Raw genomic sequence first — 15,714 nt, forward strand, 5'->3', positions numbered from 1 at the left:
CCATTACCTCTTACGAAAATCAGCAGCCTTGGTATTTGCCTTGGGATTGCGTTGGGATTGATTTGGCTAGGACATGCCAAACCTGGAAAGTCAATAGAAAAAATGTGTTTTTGAGTTTTCCTTGCTTTTCCAGATTTTGCCCTTGTGGCTAACGAATGTTTTTTAGCCAAAATTGATGAAACAAAAAGGGGTTTTTAAGGACATTCTTAGCTTTCCAACAATATAAATTTTGCCTTATTTTGACTTTAATAAATAATTATTATTAATTTTCTAATTGAATTTTGACTAAAGTTCCGATTGATATGCTGATTGAAAAACATCTATAACTTTCAAATAATATCATATTTTTTGAACTTGAAACATGTGTCACATTCTATGCTTCACATACTAAAGGATTAAAGAAAAAAATGAATTTCATAAAGTTCTAACCAAGTTAAGGTGGTCAGACATACGAGTTTTTAATATTTTTAAAAAATTGTAGTAAAAAATAAACATAATTACTTATTTACTTCAAAAAATTATGAAAAATATGTGTCACATTCGAACATGAGTTTTCTACTTATATCTAAAATCTTATTAAAAAAATATTATGATTGGATTGTGGTTAGGGTGGTCAGATAGACACCTACTTATTATCTTTTTTCCTGAAATTTTAGTACTACTGCATTGAAATTTCAAATTTTCGTCAAATAGATTTTTTTTTCAAAAAACAACTAGTAGTCTAGATACTATATTCAATTTTCAATAGATTCTATTCTTACATATTTTTAAAATAATGTTGATAACTTATTCAAATTTTTACATCAAGTTGCCTAATTTTGTTTTTCTCAATTTTCATTGCCACTTAAGGGCCTATTTTGGGCCACCATGATCCTGCACATACCCAAAAAGACAACTATAGTTAAAAAGGAAAAATAGGAAACAAAAGGAAAAAAAATCATTTGTACTATCTTTTAAATACAATAGAGAACATTTCAATACAAGACATGAAGGTTGACTATTATTATCCTTCCATTCTTATAAAGGAGAACACAAAACCAACTATAATAAAACAAGATAAGAAAAGAGAAGGGAAAAAAATATATAGCAATGTAAAAAAACCATTTCAATACAAGACATGAAAATGACCAAAATGTTATTCCCCATCCATTGTGATTATAAAATTTTTTTACTAATAAATGTCTTTAGGATTCATAAGTACCTTATCAATTACATAAATTGTCTTCTTTATAAACTGAATTGGGGTTGATAAGCTATCATACTTTGATGACATAGGATATATTAATAGGTTCCTTTCTATATAGAAGAAAAAAACAATCTTTATCATCTACAATCCCATAAGGCTTGCCAATTCTTAACAACAAATTTGGGATTTCCTCCTTATTGCATAATATGTACAACTATAGATTACATTATCTTTTTTATCATATATATCTGCCATACAGGTGATAATAGCCATAATCCTCTTGAATTTGTTCTTCCATGTCATGGTGTGCTAAAACAATTCATATACCAACCAAACACTCTGGTGGGAGAACTGGGTACCTAGATTTTTCTGTATAGTAGTCATATACCATGTGATTTAGCCCAAGCCACCTATAACTTTTTGCCAATACAAGAATGAGACTCCTGTAGTTCAAACCTTCCCACCAATTGGTGATGTTAGAGGGACAACTAGCTTCTCCGGGGATTGAACATGCTTCTATTTCAAATTATTTATAATAAGCATTGAATGGTTCTTTACTCCACTCTATCTTCTCTAACCCTCCTCTTATAGCCTAGCTATCTGCATTCCATAGAGTGGAATATATTCCCATGGGCTGGGACTTTTGATAAAGGATCCCTTTTTCTTCATTGTTTTTATATACTATGATTGGTATATCATCTACTAAGAATCTTCACACAAAAATATCCTAATTTCAGCATAATGGCTCAAGAAGTAGAAGAAGTAATTGGGTCAGTGAAGGCTCTTCTTACACTATATGATAATGATTTCATAGAATAGAGTAGGTGTGAACTTTGGTAGAAGGATCAAACCAGAGGTTTACTCTTTGTTCTTTGTCGCCCTAACCATGGGCAAAAATATTTGTTTGGACAATGTATGGTTGTCCTGATATATTCCCCCAAAAATCAAGGTCCACTTCAACCCTCATGTTGTGTAATGCCTACCAAAATGCTCTAGAGAAATTAGCCAACTAACTAACAAATAGAGAATTTTTTTAATATTACTAACTAATGCAACATATACAACTAGAATAATCATACACATTAACATCCATCTAATAATTATTCACAAATTGAACTCAAATTATAATTATAAGAGCACAATACATAAGCGTAAATAAATAGAACTCATCAATTAACATTCCCTATGGTATCTCAATACAATTACTTAAAGTAACACTAAGAACATAGCATCATAATCACTACCATATTCCAATACAATCTAACATTTCCAACATTTACTACATACAATAACATAAGAGAACATCCATCAATTTAACTACCATGAATACATCCAATTATAATACAAATTCCATTAAACCCCCTTAGATTCATTTTAGGAGCACCAATCCAAATGTTCCTATTCTCCCATTCTCTAAATTACTAGCAAACCATCATTGATCCATTAATAAACATCACCTACAACATAGCAACTCAATTTCTTTAAGTAATAATAAACATGAACTTCCAATATAATACTCAATGCATAATCATTCTCACAAGACAAGTATAATAAGGTAATTACCTATTTTTCCAACTAACAACACATACTCTATTCCAATCAAAACTAATCCATTAACATCTTTAAATTAACCGTGAATCCAATTCCTTATTTCCATATATGATAAATATCCATGATACAACATAGATTCCACAAGAATATAAACTTCATATCCTATCACAAAAATCATGATCACAACCTATTACATCATTCCTATTACATATGAATACAAGATCCTCTTACATCAAGATACATAGCTCTCAATCTACGAATAAAAGTATCTCATGAGTTCTAATAATATAAATGTCACATGAATCATATTACATCAATCAGCTCCAAGAATCCATCCAATAGTTGAGGAGATAAAGAATCCACATTCATGCACATGAGCATCCAATGAAGAACATCCCAATGGAAGAAGGCATCAAACTACCTGACCATGTGGAACCATAAGGAACCAACCCCCGTGCTATAGAGAATGACACAAGGTCCCACACACATTCTAGACCTAGGCTGACACCTAATAACCAAAGAGACCTCAACAATACAAACACCACAACTGAAAAGCAATCACATGAGCAATAATCCAAAACTCATCACATGGATAAATCAAAAGCATAAAAAATCCCAGAGGCTAACCAACAATCATGGCATAAGGAACAAGGACACATGTAGGGAAGAGTGTCATCACATGCTATCCTCACATAGAAGAGAAATATATATATACTTTGGGATCTCCACCCGACACTACATGATCTCCACCCGTCACCCTAATAGACACGTGGAATCGTCTCAACCTATGAGAGAATCAAGGGAGTTTGGTTACATCATTTCCATGACCTTCCCATGCTCATCCCGAGTCTCCACTCAAGGGCTATGAGGTGGGGCACCAAAAAAATCCATTTATTATCTTTTTAGATGAATCCTAATTGCCCAACCCATCTAATTAATTATTATGGTTATCTCTTATTTAAATTAAGAAAACTTCCAATGTGTTCCTAGTGGTCTAGACTCCAAGCATCCTTACTAGGAACCTCTTGGCAACCTATTTTCTCATGACCTCGACCATCACATGGAAGCCCACTCTCCTTAACCATGTTCCAAGACTTTAGAGTAATGACATATAATAACATCAACAAGGAGGCTCATCCATAATCACAAAATAACATCCACATATGCATATGCAATATGAAATAATAGCTATAATGTCATGGGCCAAACCATATAAACCAAGAGCCTCACATAATAAAATATCAGGAGCAAGGCATATTCCCTCTTGCATAGCTATAATAATGCAACCCTCTATAGAAATGCACACATCATCTTGCTAGAGACAAATACAATATAACCCTCTACAACAAGGCATACATCATCTTGTTGGAGTTAAAACAATGCAATCTTCTGCAACAAGGCAACAACCATCTTGCTGGAGCAAAAAATATAATCAAATATCACATCAGAATAGCATAACAACTCAAAAAATCACAAGGATTCAAAATACAACCTATGGCACGAAAAATAGATCAAGAAAACTCAGCACAAAAAGTCAAAATGACCAAAACACAAAAGTCAAGCAGATTAGTGCTTTTGCAAAACAGTACAACGTATTCAAAACACAGTTTAGCGCATATATAGAAATGTGCAACGCATATACGAAACAGTTTGGCACTTATGCCTAATAAAATAGCACATTCGACGAGTTCTTCAACGCATCCATAGTCTTCTACAATGCATATAGGTCTTCCTGTAGTGCATTCAGGAAAAACCATAGTGCATTTACATGGAAGAATGGTGCATTCGTTCATTCAATGCATTTGTCAAAAGGTTTAGCACAAATGCTAATAGGCTCAGAGAAACAAAAATAAAGAACTTGTGATAATGCCTAGAAATACATTAAGTACACAAATTGATGTGAAATCTACTCCAATTGGACACAATTAATTACAAAACCCATAGATTATGCAACTTAAGGAAATAATCCAACATAGAACTCAATATGAACTTCCGGGAACAATCATAGGAAAAAAATCCTAACAAACGCAAGGAGTAATACAGTAGCCTTCAATAGGAAACAATAAGGTTCTTATTTGAAAATAGATTGGTAGAAGGTAAACCAAAATACATCAATCAACAACAAGCCAGGAAGACTCCAAAATACTCTAGGCATACGACAACAAAAATAGGGGTCTCTCGACAATCACATGAAGTAAGATAAAAGTCACATACAATAATATGTCTAGTAATATAGCCATATAATACAATATTCCCAAAGCTTAATAAATAATTCTTACAACCACTCCAAACTCCCCATTCCCGCAGACAATCTTTTCACAGATGCAATGAAAACAATCTTTTCGAAATCAAATACAAAGAAGGTTGAAACCACCAACCTAGAATATTGAAGTTATGGCAAATGAATTCGATGAAGCACAAATCCAATCCAAAATCCAGCCAAAACCAAAGCCAAGCTCCAACAACCAAAATCTTCAGCAATACAGAAAATTCTCCAGGAAGCCAACACGACAAATACTTAGAAAACCAATAAATACAATTTCATTCAACAACTATGCAATATCTCCACCAATCAAAATAATTGATAATATAATATTTTTTACCAACCATACCCAAATTCAAAGTAAGAAAATATCAAATAATATTTTTAACTTACCCAATTTTTTCAACCAATAATAAAATAGGGTAGGTAGAATAAATGATAATTTAATAATCCAAATGGGTAAAAAGAGATCAAATAATAAAAATAATCCAATAGTAAAAGAGGGTAGGTAGGTAAAATAATTAAATAAATAAATAAAAGGAGTAAATAGTAAAAATAATCCAAATATCAATAAATAAACAAACAAATAAAAAAATCATAAGCACAAATAAATATAAACACCCAATTAAATCCACAAATAAATAAATAAACAATAAACAAATAATTAAATGTAAGGGTAAATATAAATGCTCCAACCAATATAAATTAATCTAATATAATTTAAACTCAATACTATAAATATCTCCCACATACATATAAAGTATAATAAATAAATAAATAATATTTCACACACAATGATAAATATCGGGTATTATGATGCATAAAATAACATTAATAAATAATAACCCTTAATAATTAAATTACACAATAATATCTAAATATAAATGTCATCCATTAATTTAATTTAATATTTACTAAACTATATGAATCAATTAATTATTAATTAATAAATAATTAGAACTTCTACAAGGCAACTCATCATAGAGTTGAACAACATACCACACGATGCCTATAAGACGACTCAAGCCAAGACACTAAATTGACAAGGTATTAACTTAAGCCTAGAGTGTGTAGAAGGAACTCATGTCACCTCCGATCAACTTTCCATTGGGATAAAGACATGCTCAAACCCGTGAGACCAAGTGGAGTCGATGTCAAGTACTTGCGAACTTGCATCCACCAATATCCACGAGACAACTGTTGGCAATTTGGAGGAATTGATTATGTGTTGCATTGGTGTTTGTCATTTATGTCAACACCAGATTGTATGGTTGTCTATCAGGTTCTGGTAGAGTGGTTGGATTGTGATGAATGTTGGTATTTTGGATATGTTGATATAGTTTTGTCATTGATGTCAACACCTATTAACACTTATCAACTCTAGCACTTTGGAGGATTGGCAATGTTCACCGGCAAGCAAGTGACTTTATGCACAGTCACCGGTAACTGGTAGGTAGGAAATATTGTTCACCGACACTTGGAATGACATGGAAAACACTTGGTTATGTTGAAGACATCATTTGGACACTTTGTCTTGGAGATTTGTTCATTGGTATATTTGTATTTGCATACTTGTTGTTACCGACAAATAGGTCCAGGTTATGCATCGACATGCTTATCTATTCCAGATCAGCACGACATGCTTTGGAGATGACTTTGTAGTTATTGTAAATGCATTAAGCCAACATGTTGAAACGAATATTACATCGATTATTGATTTACTTGTAATTATTTTATTGTAATATCTTGTAGAGCCGGCCTACTAAAATTGGTCGTAGGTTATGGTATATATGTAAGATCTTATTTGTAAGCTCAATAGGCGATTGGGAAAAGAATCATAAGAAGGTATATGCGAGAATAAGTAGAGCTATACATGCAAACATCATTTAAGGTGAAGCAAGGTTTTTGTAAAGGCAATCAAAACTACATCGGTACTGAATCCAACATATGAAGATGCTATTTTGTGCAGTACATCATTATTGGATTTAACCATCCAATTGTAGTCAGTGTGACTCCTGTTTGTGTTTGAGCAGTAAGCTCTAGGTGCTTGGCCTTTCTACATGTGCAGACCCCATTTGTATACACATACTATCTGCAGTAGTATCATCTGATTGTGGGTAAGGTTTCCCACCGTGGTTTTTCTCCTTACAGGGTTTCCATGTACAAATATTGGTGTTATGTGTTGTGGGTGTTATTGTCTTTCTTTAACTGATAAACTGCCTACCGGCATAAAGTCTGATTTACTAGTATTAAGCATTAAGGTTGGTTAAGTTGTTTTTGGTTTGAATTTATTAGACAACTGAGAGGGGGGGGGTGAATCAGTTGTCTCCGAGACCTAACAATGAAAATACTGGGGATATGTTCAGATTGGTGGAACTAGTTTGGTTCGGTTATTCATGTCATTCAGATGCGTGTCACATTCAGTTGGTTCGGGATTTGGTGATCTGGAAGCTATCATATGTTGTAGTAAGCCTTTTGGTTATCGATAACGGTTCTACCAATAGAGATTTTTTGAAGATCTTTTGATGGATTCGATAAGTAGTGTTGGTGTGACTTCTAGAAGGTTTTCGGGATGTTGATAGTTATTGTGTTTGTGTTCCAGTTGATTGGTGGTGTTGCATTTAGCACCAGATCTATTCTATGCTATTCTGTTAAGTTATGAACTGGTAGTTATTCACTATGATAACTCTGCTGCTATTGACATATCAAAGAATTCGGTATTTCATTCTAAGACAAAACACATATCAATCAAGTATAACTTTTTGAAGGAAAATGTGGAAGCAAATGAAATTAGATTGGTTTATGTGAACACTAAAGAGCAGATTGCAGATATCTTCACTAAACCTTTGCCCAAGGAATCATTTGAGTACTTTAGAGATAGATTGGGGGTATCTGCCCCTCCGGTAAAGACTTAAGTGATGGTGATTGGCATCAGTCCGATATTCATTATTAGAACTATCATTCATTCTGGATTGATGAGTTAGTGCTACTACTTAGGGGGAGTAGTCAGTTGTGTGGTTTAGAGGTTCTATGGTTTTTCTTTTATGTATATGTCATATTTTTGGCATTGATGTCAAAGGGGGAGAGTTATACATGTGAAAAATAGAGCTTAACAAAGATATCAGTTAAAGGGGGAGGAACAAAATTTTAGATTGGTTGTATCCCACTGGGGGAATTTGGTTCAAGTCTATGGATGGTTAATTGGTACATATTTAATTGGTTCATAGCTTCATTGATATATCATTTGTGGGAGATTGTTGAATATCCTCCATTGGGGGAGACCTGTTTGACACTTCTTGGCACTTGGATGTTTTTCATATCTAGTGTTGCCATCAATGCCAAAGGGGAAGATTGTTGACAATTTTGAGGAATTGATTATGTGTTGTATTGATGTTTGTCATTGTTGTCAACACTGGCTTGTTTGACTGTCTACCGGGTTTTGGTAGAGTGGTTGGATTGTGATGAACATACCAGGGATATGTTCAGACTAGTGGAATTGGTCTGGTATGTTTATTCATGTCGTTCAAATGCGTTTCATATTCAGTTGGTTCAGGATTTGGTGATCTGGAAGCTATCATATGTTCTAGTAAGCCTTTTGGCTACCGGTAAGGGTTCTATCGGCAGAGCTTTGTTGAATATATTTTGATGGATTCAATAAGTGGTGTTGGTGCAGCTTCTAGAAGGTTTTTGGGATGCCGATGGTTATCGTGTTTGTGTTCCAGTTGATCGGTGGTGTTGCATTTAGCACTAGACCTATTCTATGCTATTTTGTTAGGGTATGGACCGGTTTATGTAACGTGTTGGTGGATGCTCCCATGTTACCGGTTGGATTTATTGTTTGGTTAATTTTGTTTCGGTCTTAGGCTTAATTGTGTTATCATTGGTTTGTGAGTTTATGTAATGGATTTATTGTATTATCTTTTAGGTGGCCAACCTAATTGTTTAGGTCCCGAGTTGGTATAAATATGATGTAAGATCTCTTTTGTAGATCATGGTTAACAGTCATGGATGGTTATGTGATTATCTATGTGTGAATAAAGTTGTAATCATATGCTGAGGATTTGGTCGATCATAGGTGATTGAATTGGGTTTTTGAAAGAGGTTTAAGACCTCAGGCATTGAGATTAACTGGAACTATACTCAGGCATAGGAGATGCTATTCTAGTAGTTCATTCTTATTTCCAGATTGTAGTCCGAGTTTTCTATAGTCAATGAGGATCCTTTTATGATAAGCAGTGCACTCTAGGTTGTTGGCCTTCCTGCATGTGCAGGCCCCTTATATGTACAATATTTATTCATTTGATCAGTGGATAGATATTGTGGGTCTCCAATCCCACTGTGGTTTTTCTTCATTGAGTTTTTCCACCTATAAACCTTTGTGTTATGGTGTTCATCTTTGTGGTTGCATTATTACTTATTGTTATCTGCTTTTATGCATACCGGTTGCTAAGTTGTGTTAATAAGGTTAAAATTATTCATTCTGGGAGAACACTAATTCACTCCCCCTCCCCCTCTTAGTGTTCTTGGATTCCAACAACAACATATGCATTGCATATATCATAAATAATTAGACAAGTGAAGAGAATCACAACATCGTATCATGCTTGCAATGAGTGAAATGATATCATCTCTATCTCAAATACAGTAGTAAGACAATCACAATAATCACATCATCATCTCATCCAATATAATCATGAAGTGGTGTTAGTACTAACAAGATACCATCATCACAATAATCAATATAAATCACACACGTATAATTAGTGCATATAGATCACCAAATATAAGTCCATCCATCATAATAATCCAAGATGTATCATCATCCTCGTAAATCATAATGTATGATCTGTCAATATGAAATGTTTTAGATAAATCGTCATAGTAAATAAACATGAGCCTTGTGTCATAACTAGTGAAATAACCATGAAGCTAATCATTCACCTATCTTCAATAATCAAAGTAGAGCATAGAGTCAACATAATCATCATAATGAATCCACCATTGTCAAGGAGAATATCAACATTAAGAATGAAACAAGAGGCATCATAAACATGAACTAATCTAAAAGTGTTTATCACATCCTCTCCTAAAGGATGAATTAGGGAGGGGAACTACACGTTGTCTGTGTTTGAATTCATTTGCTCATACAAACATAAGTTACCAAAAAAGAAGGGCATATTTAGATCTTAACATACTTCACTTCTAAGACAGACAATACTTTTGTTTGTATCCATTTACCATAAAAAGAATGATACAATGGAAGTCCAAAAACCAAGATACTAATAGCTTGTTAAGAAAGACCTTGCTTCACTTAAGAGATAGACAATACTATTGTTAGTATCCATTTTATATTGAACCATGGAGTTGATTAAGTGCAAAGGTACAACACACAAAGGGTAATATTTCCTAAACAAGCATGAATATAGGCCAAAAACAAGTGGTACAAGAGAATGTAAGTTGTAGATGGTATGAGCTTTTGACTGTCTATGGATTATTGAACATAAATTCTTGGATCAAGTTGTGTTTGTTTATTTGGTCAACGTTTTGGATCACACTGCGAATCCATTATCAAGAAAAAAATTGTCAACTGAATCCTAATGGAAGAAAGAGATGGAGGTAGGGAGCAAAGGATTGAAAATAAGGCTATGCAAACCTTTCACAGCTTCATTGTAGGGCAAATCATGAATGGTTGAAAGAAGTTATAATCTACACCATTAAAATGTTTAGGGTATAATAATAATATGATCCAATTAAAAGAGAATGTCAAAACCTTTGCATTAAATAAACAATAACTCATCAATGGAGCAATAAGGTCCTTCAATGGAAAATGAAGAAAGCACACTCAATAGAACTTTGTTTCTTTCAACCTAGCAAAGATGTTAGCATGTACGTTGAAGCATTATTTAGAAAACAAAAGAATTCAAACTAGTAAAGAAACTTACATTAAAAGTAGTCACTGTTCCAGTAGAGCAGAATCACCAGGAACAAGTTTGATCTTCATGCTAATTTGACCAAAAAGATACTCTTTCTTTGAAGCAAATCTCAAGCATGGAATAAAACCAAGGTTACTAGGAGATGGGCTACTTGGAGACTCTGGAGACTCGTATTGGTACAAGTACAAACTAATTTTTAAATATAGGAGATGGGAGTATTTGGAGATGCCAATTTAAAAAATATATAATTTAATAATTTCTAAAAAATATCATGACAAAGAACTTTGTAAACAAGAACAGTGGTAAAGTTTAACTTTAACTTTACCTTTGAACAATAAATTGAAATTAAAATTGCTTATACCACTGATATGATAGCTAGTCTAAATTTTTTACTTTCATTGCATTTTGCCCTATGTTTTCTAGCAAGAGATGTTATTTTTTTGTTAGGAGACTTCGGCGATTGTAGGAGATGGCAGCCAAAAGCATCCTATGCATTAAGAAGTTTTCGGAGACGTTTTTGGTACCAAACATGCATTTATGTCTCTGATAAGTGTCTCCACGGGTAGGAGACGAGTCTTTTGGTAACTATGAATAAAACCCATTCACCACAATAAGCCTATATTGTTTTCTCAACTTAAAATTTGTGGCAGCCCATGATATAAGTTGTTGAAAATAATTAAGCTTTTTCTTGATTGTTGATATGTTTGTAAATGTAGACATATGATTTCAACAGTTCATAATGTCAACTTAAAATTTGTAGCAGCCCATGATATAAGTTGTTGAAAATAATTAATCCTTTTCTTGATTGTTGATATGTTTGTATATGTAAACATATGATTTCAACAGTTCATAATGTAATTGTGTAATTAGCTTGTAATAGTTGTATGAGTTTATTTCATTGATAGACATTTTGTATCAAGCTATACGTTCCATCATTGAAAAGTAAAAAACAAGAGAAAAAAATAGAATGATAGATCATATTTCGATCTGAAAAACTTACTCTAACTATAATTGTATATGTTTCAAGAATAAGATCACATTCTATAACCTATTATCAAAATTGTTAAAAAACATTCAAATTAAATTCTCAACAAGATATACAACATTACAATCCATTTCAATGATTTGAGCCTTTTTGTTGTATTAATGGTAAAATATGGGCAGAAGTGAAAGAGGCGGAGGCTCTGGTTGCAATTCTGTCCTACACCATGACGCCCATAACATTCAATCTTTCCCATCGAGTAGAATCTCTCCGTACATTCATTACTCAGTTCAAATCCAAAAGTAGGCTACAGAAGTCATTAAATATCTGGATGCTACGTTTATGACCACATGATTTTTATGTCTCGTCGTTGTTTCTCCACAGAAAAAAACATGATTCAAATGCTCCCAGCGCTGACAGAATGGACTTTAATTTTAATGGAGATTCAGACAGTACATTTTTAGTGGAAAATTTGGTAAGGACTTTCCCTCTGCCTCAAACCTGTATTTCGCTTTGTACAGCTAATCCGTATTTTCAGGTACGTGTATGAATGGCTTTCATCAATTTAAATGTACCATTATTGACTACAGGGATTACAGACTTCTTTCGAGTACGTAGGAATAGCTTTACGGACAGTGTATTAATGAGATTACAGATTTCTTTCAATTGAATAATAGGGGAAAGGATTTAGTAGTTGCGTACGTTTCAATTTTTGTGATAGAAGTTGTTGATTTAATATCTTTATACTTGTTGATTTAATGTCCAATTTTTGTACAAAACATAGTACCAATAGTTGTATGATAAGTATCAATAATTGAATGAAATATACCATTTGTTGTGAAAAGTAACTAATCATGTGATGCTACATCAGCGGCACAAGTATTGGGGCTCTTTCACACACCTATTGGTCTCACTTTTTGTTTGGACTGTTTTGAACACTTTGGCAAAAAGCATGTTGATGTGGCATCATATTTGATGGTGTGGCCCTGAAATCTGAGTTATAAGCAAGGGACTTGCCAAGTAAGTTCCTGTAAAAAATTCGAAGTGATTTGAAATTTTCACTTAGGATTTTGAGAAACTTGAAGTTAGGGTGCACAACTACTGGGTCTTCTGCCCTATCCATTTTATAACCAGTCATGGCTTGGTCCCTGCTCTTCAAAAATTAGAAAACTTGTCATTTTATGAGTTCTTTAGATAGGGTAGAGGATCCAGTAGTTGTGCACCCTAACCTTGCACTTCTCAAAATTCTACTGGAAATTTCAAATCACTCCCAAATTTTTACAGCGACTTACTTGCCAAGTCCCTGCTTATAACTAAGATTTCAAGGCCACATCATCAAGTATGATGCCACATCAGCATGCTTTTTGTCAAGGTGTCCAAAACAACCAAAAAAACGTGAGACTAATAGGCATGCAAAAGAGGCCCCTATGCTTGTGCAGCTGATGTGGCATCACATGATTGGTTGCCTTTTACAACTAATGGTACATTTCATAGCAATAACAACTTTAAAGTCACAACTATTGGTGCAATGTATTGTAATTATTAATATATAAACACACAAAAATTGATATTTTATGTTTCAAACAATAATTTGTATTTGTACTATTATTGGATCAAAAAGTATCAACAACCCTCACAACAATTAATACATGTTCAACTACTGGTACTCTTTCCCTAACAGGGATTACAACACTCACAAACGATTGCATTATTTTGGTTTAAAAATTCTAGGGAAGTGTATCAATTGTAGCTAACTTTGCATATCTATGAATTCTAAATAGTACATTGGATTTTGAAAAGTTATGGATAATAATACAATTTATCACAAATTTTAAATGAAATTCAAATAGATATTAAATAATTGAAATTTTTATCAATTATTGCGAAGAAATTAGATTGTCTTTTTATTTACTCAATTTTATAAACCAAACAAGAGCCACGTGCACAAAAAATAAATTAAAATTCAATTGAATTGTATCAAGATTGTGATTTAATTAGTATATGCTAGAGTAGCTTTGAAGGGATGTAAAAAAGTTAGCAAAAAGGACTAAAGTATAAAATAAATATGCACTAAGAAGTTTTTATTTTAAAAAGTTCAAGTGAAATTGGACTTCAAACCAAAATTAATGAATTTCTTTCCTACGAAAAGCTTTGAGCTCTATGTGCCCCTTATTATGCTCATAAATCCTATGCAAACAAGTGGACAATAGTCATATTCCCTACTCATTCCACATTTAATTAGAGTCTGTTTTTCTAGTTTGATTCTCCAAATATCTACAAAGTTAAAGATTTCATAAAAAAAATCACAACATTTTAGAGCAAAGCAATTAAATACATTGACAATAATTATTTAAAACAATTTGAAAGTAAATTACCTCATTCATATGACAAAAAAGTCTCTTCTCATGATGCCCAACATAATTAAAGATTTAGAGGACAACAAACCCTAACTGACTTTCCCGCTCTACAACAATTTCAAATTTTGAACCTTCGTCGTTCATGGTGGTGTCTGTTGGTGGGGATCTCCCCCCACCACCCACGACCCCCGAGCTGGACCCTACATTGCTGACACTTTCTTCTGCCACATCTTCTATTGGTCCCACTGCGGTTCCTCCGTCCGTTCCAGCAGTGCCTCAATTTGACGATCCTCCTTTGGAGAGCCCTCAGGACACAAGCGTTGTTTTGATTTTTGACCCTATTCCTGCCGTGCTGGTTGTTCTATCCTCGGAGCCTCCGGCTGGCAATGCGAATCTCAAAGGATGGAAGAACGTGCTGGTTGGAAAGTCGGACACTGTGGACCTCAACTTTGTCCCAGTTTACTCACAATCTAAGGAAGGAGCGTCTTTTGAGCTTCCTGGCGTTGTCTTGGACCGCATTTTGCTGCACATGACTAACACTCTGGTGGGGAAGTTCTTCTCCTTGCGCCCAATGGTGGAGATAGTCCGAAAATAGGTCAAGGACAAATGGAAGCTAAAGGGGAGTGTTTTTATTAGTGCTATGCTCGACGCCCTATTCCTATTCAAATTCATTGTCGAGGAGGATGTCGCCCATGTCCTCTCTGGTTGCCAGTCCTATGGTCGTAATAACCTCTCCCTCTATCACTGGAAGGCTGGCTTTGATCCTACGGATGACTTGCAAAAAACTGCATCAGTTTGGGTTCGTCCCCCGGGGCTCCCCCTTTAATACTGGGACGAATCCATCTTCAAATGGATTGGGAACTCATTTGGCCACTTTGTAGGTGTTGATGAAATCACCAAATCCAAATCAGGCCTGGTCTATGCTCACTTTTGTGTCCAGGCTACTGTGAGCAAGAACCTCCCCAGCTTCATAACCCTTAAATCCAAGCTGGGCAGTTGGACTCAAGCTTTGGTTTATGAAAATGCTACCCTCTTCTGCCAGAAGTGTCATAAATTGGGGCATGTTATCTCTCAATGCAAGGCCCCATCACCCCCTCTCCTCAAGCTCAAAGGGCTTGGCCCTAGGGGAGGACCCAGTGCTAAATGCTCCTATTATTCAACATGACCTTGCTGCGGGGCCTTTTATCCCCCCTACTCCTGGCCCGGACCTACCTCCCTCGGCTGTTGAAGACCCAGTTATTGAAGAATACCCATTTGTTGAAAGTATCATCAACCTTCTCCAATCTCTTGCAAAGATTGTGCAGAAAGCCTCTAATCCAGCCAAAATGGTCTAGTGCATGTCCCCAACGACTAGCTTGGTTTCTCAGGCTAATCAATTGGAAGATGGTGAGATTGCGAGGGACCCCTCTCTCATCCCGAAGACAACTTGCTCCCCGTTGGTG

At 34.5% G+C, this 15,714-nt stretch overlaps 1 pseudogene; it reads right to left on the reverse strand.

Annotated features, from left to right (window-relative positions):
* Positions 1-1,505: 1,505 nt before the first annotated feature.
* Positions 1,506-14,416, reverse strand: LOC131074980 (probable xyloglucan endotransglucosylase/hydrolase protein 6; annotated as a pseudogene).
* Positions 14,417-15,714: the final 1,298 nt, after the last annotated feature.

Source organism: Cryptomeria japonica, chromosome 5 (assembly GCF_030272615.1).
Source record: "Cryptomeria japonica chromosome 5, Sugi_1.0, whole genome shotgun sequence".
Classification (NCBI taxonomy): domain Eukaryota; kingdom Viridiplantae; phylum Streptophyta; class Pinopsida; order Cupressales; family Cupressaceae; genus Cryptomeria; species Cryptomeria japonica.